Genomic DNA, 12,018 nt, shown 5'->3' on the forward strand with positions numbered 1-12,018 from the left:
TTAGCTACTGCTCAGGGCCGGGCACCGAACTCGGAGCTTCCCAAATATTACAAGCGATGGGGCGTGGAGTCCGACTGCAAGCTGGCGCTCCGAGTCCACAATAGTTCGAGTACCAAAAAGCAAGGACCTGGAAGGTTTACACTCCCGCGCTAGGCTGTTTGCAGCCTGCAGGGTCCACGAGAGCCTGCGCGGCGGGCGAGCAGCGCGTGCGCCCTCACTGATTGGCTAACGGAGCCGGCAACGGAGCCAATGGGAAAGCGCCTTATTGTCAGGCGGGCGGCCAGCCGGCTCGGGGGTCGCGGCAGGCAGGCCGTTGCCGTGGAGACGCCTGGTGAGTTCCAGGACTGCAGGTTTGGGGGCATCCCTCTGGTGGGGGTGCGGCTCTGCCGAACCAGCAGCAGCAGCGGGGGCGCGAGCTTGAGGGGCGGCGGGCGGACGGGCCGAGGCTGGTGTCGACGCAGGGGGCGCCTCTGGTAGTCTGAGTGGCACAGTCGGGGAAACCGAGGCCAGAGAGCGGGAGCGGTGAGGCCCGGCCTCCAGGCTGTCTCGTGGGCCTCTTCAGGGCCATGGTCGCCATCCTCGGGTGCCTAGGACGGGGCTCCAGCCTCGGGAGTGGTTTTCAGTGACAGCAGCAGGAGCCACCATTGATTTTACGTCCGCCGGGTGCTGAGCCCGGTGCTAACCCTCTACTGACGTCCTTTCTCTTCACCTTCACAGCAGCCCTGCGAGGTGAGTGCTGTTATTAGCGCCATTTACACGGGTGGAAACTGAGACCGAGGCGAGGGGAAGGGACTTGTTCAGAGTCAGCTAGCTAACTAGTGGGTCAGACGAAGTCTAGACAAAAACATTTTTTTTTTTTTTAAGATTTTATTTTTTAGTAATCTCGACACCCAATATGGGGCTGGAACTTTCAACCCCGAGATCAAGAGCTGCATGCTCTACCGACTGAGCCAGCCAGACTGAATATCTTGACTGCACTGCCTCCCAGGAGGAGGAGGAGGACCTTGGCTAGATAGAGTCTACTGACACTCTCAGGTGTCTTGCACAAGTGACTTTGGAGCCACTTAACTCTTTGGGGCCTGTGTTACTATGGATCTATGGGTCAAAGACTTCCTTCAGAGGTTGGCAAACTTCAGTTGTAAGTGTAATAATATTTATAATATTAACATGTAATTATATCATAATATGTTGTGAATGTAATAAACATAATTATAATAGTATTTTAGGCTTAGCATAGGAGGCCTGCTCTGTCTACTTAGTTCTGGCATTGTTTTTGTTTTTTAATTTTTTTTTTTAATGTTTATTTATTTTTGAGGGAGAGCGAGAGAGCGGGTGCACCGGCCGGGGGCCTGGGGGTGGCGTGCAGAGGGAGAGGGAGACACAGAATCTGAAGGAGGCTCCAGGCTCTGAGCTGTCAGCACAGAGCCCAATGTGGGGCTCGAACTCACGAACTGTGAGATCATGACCAGACATGACCTGAGCTGAAGTCGATGCTTAATGCTCAATGGACTGAGCCACCCAGGCACCCCAACTCAGTTCTGGCATTGTGTAGTGGATACATGCAGAGACAATAGGTACACCAGTGGCAGTATTCCAATAAAACCTTATTTATGGACACTGAAATTTGAATTTTATGTAATTTTTATATAATTTTCATGTGTCACAAATTTTTTCATCCATTTAAAAATGTCAAAACCATTCTTTGCTCCTGGGCTGTATGAACACAGTAGGCGAAAGCCTCCTAGGGTAGAGGAAAATGGGACCCAGCGAGGGGCCTCTTATGCCACAGCCAGGTAGTGCCACAATGTGGCCCAAGACCTAGGCCTCCTGACTCCCAGACCAGAGCATGTCAGGAAACACCACTGCTTATCACTGACTGGGTCAGGGTGCCGAGGTACTCAAAGTGTGCTGTTCTTTATGTGTTCTTAAGGTTGTGGAAACCATAGCCTAAAGAGTTTGGAAATTTGTGAGGTTAAACTCCTGAATGTGCTATTCTGGGATAATATGATTGCTGGGCTGGGAGGCTGAGAAATGAATAGATATTTTCTTTCTTTATTCAATAGCTGCTTTTTTTTTTTTTTTTTTTTTCCCTCCTGCTAGTGGGTTTCTGGGGTTTGTGGTGAACAATACAGACATGGTCCCCATCCTCACAGTCCTTACAGATGATGAATACATAATCTCAAATGGCTATTTCTTTTTATATTGTTTATTTTAAACTAATTTTAGGTTTAGAGAAGAGTTGCAACAGTAATACAGAGTTTCCTTCTGTCCATCACCCTCCTTTCCCTAATATTCACATCTTACATAATCATGATGGAACTATCAAGAACAGGAAACTAATATTGGTACAGTTTTATTAACTCAGCCATTAACCTAGTTTGAATATCACCAGTTTTGCACAATGTTCTATTTTTCATTCTGTGATCCTATCTAACTTCTCATTGCATTTAGTAACTGCTCCTTCATCCTTAATTACTTAGTCTTGTCTTTCTTGGTCTTGACATTTTTCAAGAGTACTGATCAGTTATTTTGTCTAATATCCTTCAACTTGGATTTGTCTCATATTTTCTCGTGATTGGAGTGAGGCCATGCGTTTTTGGCCAGAATGATACAAACATTGTGTTGTCCTCAGTGTGTCATATCAAGGAGTTCAAGATGCTGATAGGTCTTATTACTGGTGATGTTTGTCTTGATTGCTTGGTTTAGTTGGTATCTGCTAGGTTTCTATACTATAAAGTTACTTTCTCTTTCTAGTTAGTAAGTATCTGTGTCAATGGATCCTCACCATTTTTTTGGAGGATTTACTTATTTTCTGGCACCACAAGATGTTCCAGGCTTATCTTTTTTTTTAAATTTCTTTTTCATATTTGTTTATTTATTTTGAGGCAGAGAGAGAGACCGAGCATGAGCACAGGGGAGGGGTAGAGAGAGGGAGAGGGAGAATCCCAAGCAGGCTCTGCACTTTCAGCGCAGAGCCTTACACAGGGCTTGGATCACGAACTGCGAGATCATGACCTGAGTCTAAATCAAGAGTTGGTTGCTTAACCCACTTAACCAGCTGAGCCACCCAAGCGCCCCTGTTCCAGGCTTATCTTGTGTACTCTCTACCCCTATTCTGGAATCGTAATTCTTTGTTATGCCCTTCAGTGTGGTTATGTAATTTGTAATGCAGTAGGTTCATTGTTAATGTTTATATTACATTTTGGGTTCCCCCTGGAACTTAGTTGGTTTTAATTATTTTTCGAGTGGGAAACATGACTGTGCTTCTAAGAGTAAGAAAGAACTGTAACAAAGGTATACTCTGGAAAGTGTCACTCACTCTCCCGCTCCTGCCACCTTGTCCCTGTTCTCCTCCACCTTTCACCCCTTTCCCACTTATCCCCTGCAGCTAACTGATCTCTTTGGTGTCTGGATTATCCTTTCTTTTGCACAAATGAATAGATGGTCATGTAATTTCTTAGCTCCTCTTCTTTTATATATGAAAGGTGGCATGCTAAAGATAATTGTGTTTCCTTTTGTCACTTAACAATGTCTTGAAAATCCTCCTGTATGAGTTCATAGAGATCTTATTCATTTTTAAAAAGTTTTATTGAGATAAAATTTGCCTATTTATTGAGATGAACTTTACATACAATTCAGTGGTTTTTAATATTCATAGAGTTGTGTGAGCATCACCACAATCAATTTTAGAGCATTTTGTCACCCCAAAAAGAAACCCTGTACCTGTTAGAAGACTTCTCACTGTCTACCCCCTATGTCGAGATGGTCACAAATACTTTCTGTCTATATAGATTTGCCTTTCCTGGATATTTCTTATTAATGGGATCATGCAAGATGTGGTCTGTGACTCGCTTCTTTCACTTAGCATAATGTTTTCATGGTTCATCCTGTTGTCAGTGTTCATTACTTTTTATTTATCCATTTATCAGTTGATGGACATTTGGATTATTTCTATTTTTGGTTATTATGAATACTGCTCTATAAACATTTCCTCATTAATTTTTACAGCTACATATTACTTCATTGTATGGATGTACCATAGTTTATTCATCCACTACACTATCTGTAGTCATTTAGGTTGTTTCCAGTCTCTTGAAATTACAAACAATGTTGGAATGAATAACCCTGTGTGTATGTATTTCATATTATTGGAGGTACATCTTCAAGATTGATTCCTAGAAGTGGAATTGCTGGATTGAAACGTCAGGGCATTTGTAGTTTTGTTAGCTCTTGTCAAATTCCCCTCGAGAGTGGTTGTGCTAGTTGGCATTCCCATCAACAATGTATGAAAATAATGCCTGTTTCCTGACAACCTCTCCAACAATTAAAATTTGTTAACTTTAATTTAATGAATTTAAATTTTAGTTAACATACAGTGCAATATTGGTTTCAGGAGTAGAATTAAATGATTCATCACTTACAACATCCAGTGCTTATCACAACAGGTGCCCTTTTTGTTTTTAAAATTTTTTAAATGTTTATTTACTTTAGAGAGAGAGAGAGAGAGAGAGAGAGAGAGAGAGAGAGAGAGAAAGAGCACAAACTGGGAAGGGACAAAGAGAGAAGGAGGCACAATCTGAAGCAGGCTTCAGGCACTAAGGTGTCAGCACAGAGCCCGACGCGGGCCTCAAACTCACCAACCCTGAGATCATGACCTGAGTTGAAGTCGGATGCTTAACTGACTGAGCCATGCAGGCACTCCAAGTGCCCTTTTTAATACCACCGCTGCCCCCCCCCACCGCCCCCCGCTATCAACCCTCAGTTTGTTCTCTATCATTAAGAGTCTCTTGTGGTTTGTTTCCCTTTCTGCTTTTTTTTCCCATTAATTTTAATTTTTGGCAGTGATAGTGATAGTATGATAGACATAGTGTCTCATACTATGTTGTTTTAATTTGCATTTCTCTAATTATAAACGGGTGTGAGCATTTTTTCATATGTTTGATAGCCAGTTGAATGTCTGTTTTTGTGAATTGTTTGTTTATATATTTTCCCTATTTTTCTAGTTTTTTTTCTTTGCTTATTGTATAACATACTTAATGTGAAATTTAATTTTTGAAGTATTTTTAAGTGTACAGTTTGATGACATTAAGACATCAACACTGTTATGCAACCATTACCACCGTCCATCTCCAGAACTTTTTTTCATCTTCTGAAATTAAAACCCTGTACCTGTTAAACACTCCCTGTTCCTCCCCTCCCCCAGCCCCTGGCAACCACCATATTACTTTCTGTCTCTATGAATTTGACTGCTTTAGGTACCTCACATAAGTGGAATCATACACTGTCATTTTGTGCTCACTTATTTCACTAAGCATAATGTCTTCACCGTTCATCTGTGTGGTAGCATGTGTCAGAATGTCCTTCCTTTTTAAGGCTGAATAATACTGCATTGTATTTATATACCACATTTTGTTTCTCCATTCATCTATGAGTGGGCACTTACTTGGTTGCTTCTACCTTTTGACTATTGTGAATAATGCTGTGTCTGTTAAGTTTTTAAGAGCTCTTTACGTATTTGTCTACAGTATATGTTGCAAATATTTTCTCCCAATTTATCAGTTGACTTATGACTTCTTTTTTCTGATTAAAAATTTTTTTTTCTAATTAAAAAATTATTTAATTTTATTGAGGTATAGTTGACATATAGCACTATTCAGGTTTAAGGCATATAGCATAATGACTTGACCTATATGTATTGTGAAATGATTACCACAATAAGTCTTAACATCCATCATCTCATCTCATATAGATACAAAAAAAAAAAAGAAAAAAAATGTTTTTCCTTTGTGATAAGAACTCTTAGAATTTACTCTCTTAACTTTCACAATATACCATACAGCAGTGTTAACTATAGTTATCCCTAGTACTTACTTATAACTGGAAGTTTGTACCTTTTGGCCGCATTCATCCAATTCTCTCCACTTCCCTCCCCTACCTCTGATAACCACAAATCTTCTTCTTTTTCTTTTAAATGTTTATTTATTTAAAAAAAAATTGTTTTTTTCAACGTTTATTTATTTTGGGGACAGAGAGAGACAGAGCATGAACGGGGGAGGGGCAGAGAGAGAGGGAGACACAGAATCGGAAACAGGCTCCAGGCTCTGAGCCATCAGCCCAGAGCCTGATGCGGGGCTCGAACTCACGGACCGTGAGATCATGACCTGGCTGAAGTCGGACGCTTAACCGACTGCGCCACCCAGGTGCGCCAAATGTTTATTTATTTTTGAGAGAGAGAGACCGAGTGCGAGTGGGGGAGGGGCAGAGAGAGGGGCACAGAGGATCTGAAGTGGGCTTTGTGCTGACAGCAGAGAGCCCTATGTGGGGCTAGAACTCATGAAGCAGGAGATCATGACTTGAACCGAAGTCTGATGCTTAATTGACTGACCACCCAGACACCCCAAAATTTAAAACCATTTTTATGTAGTTAAATATATTAATCTTTTTTTTTCACTGCCTTTGGATTTTAAATCATGGTGAGAAAGCCTTTCCATATACAAAGTTAAAGAGGGACTCATCCATATTTTCTTCTAGTATTTGTATGGTTCCTTTGGTTTTCATTTAGATCCCTAATCCATTTGGAGTTTATTTATGTATATGGGGTGAGGTAAGGATCTAATTTTATCCTTTTCCAAATGGTTACCAATTTTTCCGAGCAAGTCTTACTACAGAGTTCATTTTGACCCCAGTGACTTGAGATACTACCTTTGCTATATTTTATTTTATTATTAAAATTTTTTTAATGTGTATTTTTATTTTTGAGAGAATGACAGAGACAGAGTGTGAGTGGCAGAGGGGCAGAGAGAGGGAAACACAGAATCTGAAGCAGGCTCCAGGCTCTGAGCTGTCAGCACAGAGTTGGATGTGGGAGGGTCTCAAACTCACAACTGGCGAGATCATGACCTGAGCTGAAGTCGGACACTTAACCGACTGAGCCACCCAGGCACCCCTTTATCATTATTTTTAAATGTTTACTGTGAGAGAGAGAGCAGGTGGAGGGGAGAGGGAGAGAGAGAGGGAGAGAGAAACCCAAACAGGCTCTGCACTGGCAGTGCAGAGCCTGACCCTGGAGCCCAGTCTCACCAACTGTGAGATCATGACCTGAGCCAAAATCAAAAGAGTCAGATGCTTGACTGATTTAGCCAAGTAGGTGCCCCTCCCATGTTTTATTTTTATTTTATTTTTTTAATGTTTATTTATTTCTTTTGTGAGAGAGAGAGAGTGTGTGTGTGTGTGTGTGCGCGCACGCGGGCCCGCATGTGGGGGGGAGGGGCAGAGAGAGAAGAAGAGAGAGAATCTCAAGCAGGCTCTGTGCTGTTAGTGCAGAGTCTGATCTGATGCTGGGCTCGATCTCAAGAACCCTGAGACCATGACCTCAGCCAAAATCAAGAGTTGGGCACTCAGCCAACTGAGCCGCCCAGGTGCCCCCACCTTTGCCATATTTAAAATTTTTATATGTACTTGAGTTTGGGCATGATTTCTGTATCATGCATGTATCAGTACTGCTCTTTTAAGTACTAAGGCTTCATACAGTATTCTTTAATGGTAGGGCTTATCCCCCTCTTGTAGCTCTTCTTCTTCACTGTTTTCCTAGCTGTCTTACATGCTTGTTTTTCTATATGAACTTTAGTATCAACTTGTCTAGTATCTCGTTGATATTTTTATTTGTATTGCATTGATTTTATAAAGTAACTTAGAACTGACATCTTTATAATATTGAGTTCTGTCTAAGAACGTCTTAGGTTGTCATTCCATTTGTTCAAATTTAGTGTCTTTTGGTAGTGTTTTAAGATTTTCCTTGCATAGGTTGCACATTTCTTGTTAACTTAATTTCTAAATATTTAATCATCTTCTTACTATAAACAGGATTTTTCTCTATCATAATGTCTTCTGTTTATTTTTTATGTGAACACTATTGATTTTTCTATGTTAATTTTCTATCATGCTACTTCATTGAGTTCTTTTATTATTAAGTTTTATCGTTGGTGTTGGGGTTTTCCAGGTATTTTATTATATTGTCTGAAATTAAAGATTGTTTTACCTCTTCTTTACCCATTCTTATACCTCTAAATGGTTTCCCTTTTCTTATGGCAATGCTAATAAACTATGTACAGTGGTGGATAGTAGCAGACATAATGGGCATCCTTACTTTGTTCCTGATATTAATGGAAATGCCTTTAGTGTTTCTCCATTAAGTAAGATTTGGTTTTAGGACTAGTGTATATAACAAAGTATCCTTCAATTTTTATTTTCTTGAGTGCTTTTTATCATGAGGGGTGTTGAATTTTGTTAAAGGCTTTCTCTTCTTTGGAGATAATAATACGATCCCCCCCTGTCCTTAGATGATTTTATTGTGTTTTCACATATATGAATATTTGTGTTTTTATTGTTAGTATTTCATTAAAATTTCTCCAATTTTAATTGCATTTCCTTTCATCCAAAAGTTGTGGAGGTTCTTAAATTTTTAGATAGAAGGACCTGTCTTTGGTTGTTGTTCATGGTGGTGGTTGTAGTATTACTAAATTCCAGTTTTAATTTATTGTGATCAGAGATATTTTAAGATTTAATTGTACTTTATAAAGTTTTCTCTGTGACTTAAGAGAAGTCTGTGAACATGCTGTGAGCACTGGAAAATGTGTAGTCTATGTTAGCTGGGTATAGAGTGATATACATCTGTAAGTTCTATAATTGTTTTGTCGTTTAGATCTTCTATCTCCTTAACTTATTTTTTTTTCTCCATTTGGCCTGTCTTATACTGAGAGTGGTGAGTCAAATTTATTATTATTAGTGCATTTTTATTTATGTGTCCTAGCATCTCCTGTGGTTTTTGTTGCAGAGAGTTGGTTGCTATGTTATTTGGTGTATATTTTTTAAATTCCATAGCATATTTTATTTTATTTTAGAGAGAATGTGCACATGTGTGCATGTGAGCGAGCAGGGGAGGGGGAGAAAGAGAGGGAGATCCATGAGATCATGACCTGAGCTAAAATCCAGAGTCAGATGCTTAACCTACTGAGCCAGCCAGGCGCCCCATATATATATTTTTTAGATATGTACCTATTTATTTTTTTGCAACTGTTGTGACATATTTTTTTTTCTATTTTGATCTCCATTTGTTTGTTGCTAATGTATAGAAATACAGTCACTTTGTGGGTGTTGACCTTTACCCTGTGGCTTTGCTAAACCCACTTGATGCTTATTAAACTTAGGGTTTTGGGGGCGCCTGGGTGGCTCAGTTGGTTAAGTGTCCGACTTAAACTCAGGTCATGATCTTGCGGTCCGTGAGTTCGATCCCTGCATTGGACTCTGGGCTGATGGCTCAGAGCCTGGAGCCTGCTTCGGATTCTGTGTCTCCCTCTCTCTCTGCCCCTCCCCCATTCATGCTCTGTCTCTCTCTGTCTCAAAAATAAATAAACGTTAAAAAAAAAAAAAAACTTAGTGTTTTATAGATATTTTTGGATATTCTATGTAGACAGTTACATCATTTGTGAATATGGACAGTTTCATTTCTTCCTTTTTAATTATCTCTTTTTGTTTTTATTTCTTTTTCTTGCCTTATTATAGTGGCTAGCATTTCTGGTATACTGTTGAATAGGAGTGATAAGAGTGGATGTCCTTGCCTTGTTCCTTATCTTAGGGGGCAAAGCATTCAGTCTTATGGTTAAGTATAATGTTAGCTGTAGCTTTTTTGGTAAATGCTTTTTGTCAGATTGAGGAAGTTTCCTTTCATTCCTCGTTTTCTAAAATTTTTTTTTTAATCGTAAATGGAGAACACAGTGTGTGATGATCATGTGCAGTAGGGGCCACATCAGAGGGGAAGCTCCTTGATGAAGTCCCTTTTGGGTTGAGATGGGAATGCTTCTCTTTACTCAGGAATGTTACAGTTCACAGTGTTACCAAAGCCATCAGTGAGCTGTTCCTCTATGTGGCTTCTGCAACTTGGCTTGCCCTACAGGGGGCATCCTGTGAGTGACAGATGCTGGTCTTTGAGAAAGATTTGACTGAGAAATTAAATGTCTTCTACTAAATCAGACAAGCTGCCTAGATACCACTCATTTGCTTGCTCATTCCTTGATGGAGTACTCTATTGGTACAAAAGATAAAGACAGGACTGTTCAGGAGCTTATAGGCTGGTAGGTGGGAGAGACCCAGAGACTGGGTAATTCCAGTGCAGAGGTGAGAGTGTGTAGAGGAAATTTAGAACGTACTCTTGCTGTATTAAATCAGTATAAGATTTTCAGTTTTGAAAAGCTTTATTTTTATGTCTTAGGTAAAAAATTCTTATATGTACTGATATTTAAAAATCCAAGGCCAGTTTTAAGATAATAATTATTATGTACTATTTTGGCAGAAGTAAAGTAAAACAGTCTGTGTTACAGAGTCTCCACAGTTCTCTCAATGTGTATTAGAGTACAGTATTCTGACTCACTCTTTATTTTGCTACTGGGAATTGAGGGGGCTGAGGAAGAGTGGTAATGATCGGATGGAATTGAGGGGCTATGGCAGAGGGGATGCTGGTCTCCTGGGACTAATGTGCATGAGTCTTTGTGAGGATCACTTTTTTAGGTTCCTCTTGAAATGTATGAACACTTACAAATATGCCTCACTTCCAGTATGTATCTGTGTCCAGCCCTCCCGACTGCCAGCCTTATGAGATATGCATTATCATACCCATTTTGCAGAATAGGAAACTGAGGCATAAGGGACTGGCTGACATGCCTGAAGTCACAGTGCTAGAAGAAAAATAGGACCCTAAGCCCAGTAATCTTTCCAGAGGCTGTTTTAAGTTTAAGTGAGATAATGCAAATATGCCTTATAAGTGTCTGGGATAGACTATAGAGGTAGAGGAGTGGAAGGTACTGTATTTTTAGATTATGTTAAAGTTAGCCCAGGAGCCCTTTCCAGCGGGGACAATTAGCTTGAGTTTTAGTATGGATTTTAGCAATTTCAAAACAATTAGGAAGCTTGAAGGTTCTATTTTCTCTTTGGCACCATGGGCTCCTCGAGGGTTTCCTGGCCCTGACTGTAGTACCCAGGGAGCACTAGGGGAGTCTAGGGGCTTTCCTTATGGAGGCAGGTGGGCAGAGGGGTGGGCAGGGACTTAGGCAGCAGGTGGGACCAGAAACCTCTCTCTTGACTTGGAGCACATGGTTTTCCCTCCAGTTTGGCTGGTTATCTTTCATTCATTCTGTCCTGAGGAGGTGTCTCCTGTCAGCTCTGAAATGGAACCTGCGTTCATCCTGGTCCTGGGGGACACAGAAGCCCCAGGGGAAGGTACTGGCCCATCTGGCACAATCCCGGTAGTTGTTAGGTACCTTCCTGCTAGGTGCTGCTGAGCAAGAACAGGCAAGCTCTCCTCCTTCAGGAGTAGGTCGGCCCTGGGCCGATGTTCTCCCACCTATGGACGTGGGTCCCGCTGCTGCTACACAGAGACCTGATCCCTCAGACATCTCTGGGTCCTCCTCTCGTTTTTTTCTGCATGGGGTTCAGGTGGCGTCTGGGAAGACTTGCTGTGACCTGGAGCTAGCACCTGCCCTGTGGGGAGCTGGTTGGGGGCCTATGGTTAGGTGTCAGCACCACCCTCCCTGCACTCTTTACCCCAATTTATAATTGTTTACCCTTGCTTTCAGTTCTTTTGTGTATAGACCCAGATGTGGAAATGCTGAGGCATAAGGTCACCTTAGGTTTAAATTTTTGAGGAACTGCCATACTGTTTTCCACAGCAGTGCACGAGGGTTCTAATTTCTCTACGTTCTTGCCAAAGCGTGTTGTTTTCTATGTGTGTATGTTTTGTTGTTGTTGATTTTATTTATTTTGAGAGAGAGAGAGAGAGAGAGAAAGAGAGAGAGAGAGAGCGCACAAGCAGTGGAGGAGCAGAGACGGGGAGAGAGAATCTTACAGGGTTCCATTTCACAAACTGTGAGATCATGACTTGAGTTGAAATCAAGAGTCAGTCACTTAACCGACTAAGCCACCAGGTGTCCCTTAAATAATAGTTTAGATGCAGAGTTTTAATCATAT

The 12,018-nt window shown here is 41.2% G+C and overlaps 1 protein-coding gene across 8 annotated transcripts in view; it reads left to right on the forward strand.

Moving 5' to 3' along the window:
* Nucleotides 1–242: 242 nt before the first annotated feature.
* Nucleotides 243–12,018, forward strand: part of CABIN1 (calcineurin binding protein 1) — a 153,784-nt gene continuing 142,008 nt past the window's right edge. For 2 of the 8 annotated variants that reach the window (XM_019814696.3, XM_006938635.5), the window contains exon 1: nucleotides 374–729. The gene's annotated coding sequence lies outside the window, so the exon portion shown is untranslated. Of the gene's footprint in view, nucleotides 332–371; nucleotides 730–902; nucleotides 1,139–12,018 lie in introns of those variants that run through there. The other 6 variants (XM_045042108.1, XM_006938636.5, XM_006938634.5 and 3 more) reach the window with 6 other exon arrangements.

Source organism: Felis catus, chromosome D3 (assembly GCF_018350175.1).
Source record: "Felis catus isolate Fca126 chromosome D3, F.catus_Fca126_mat1.0, whole genome shotgun sequence".
Classification (NCBI taxonomy): domain Eukaryota; kingdom Metazoa; phylum Chordata; class Mammalia; order Carnivora; family Felidae; genus Felis; species Felis catus.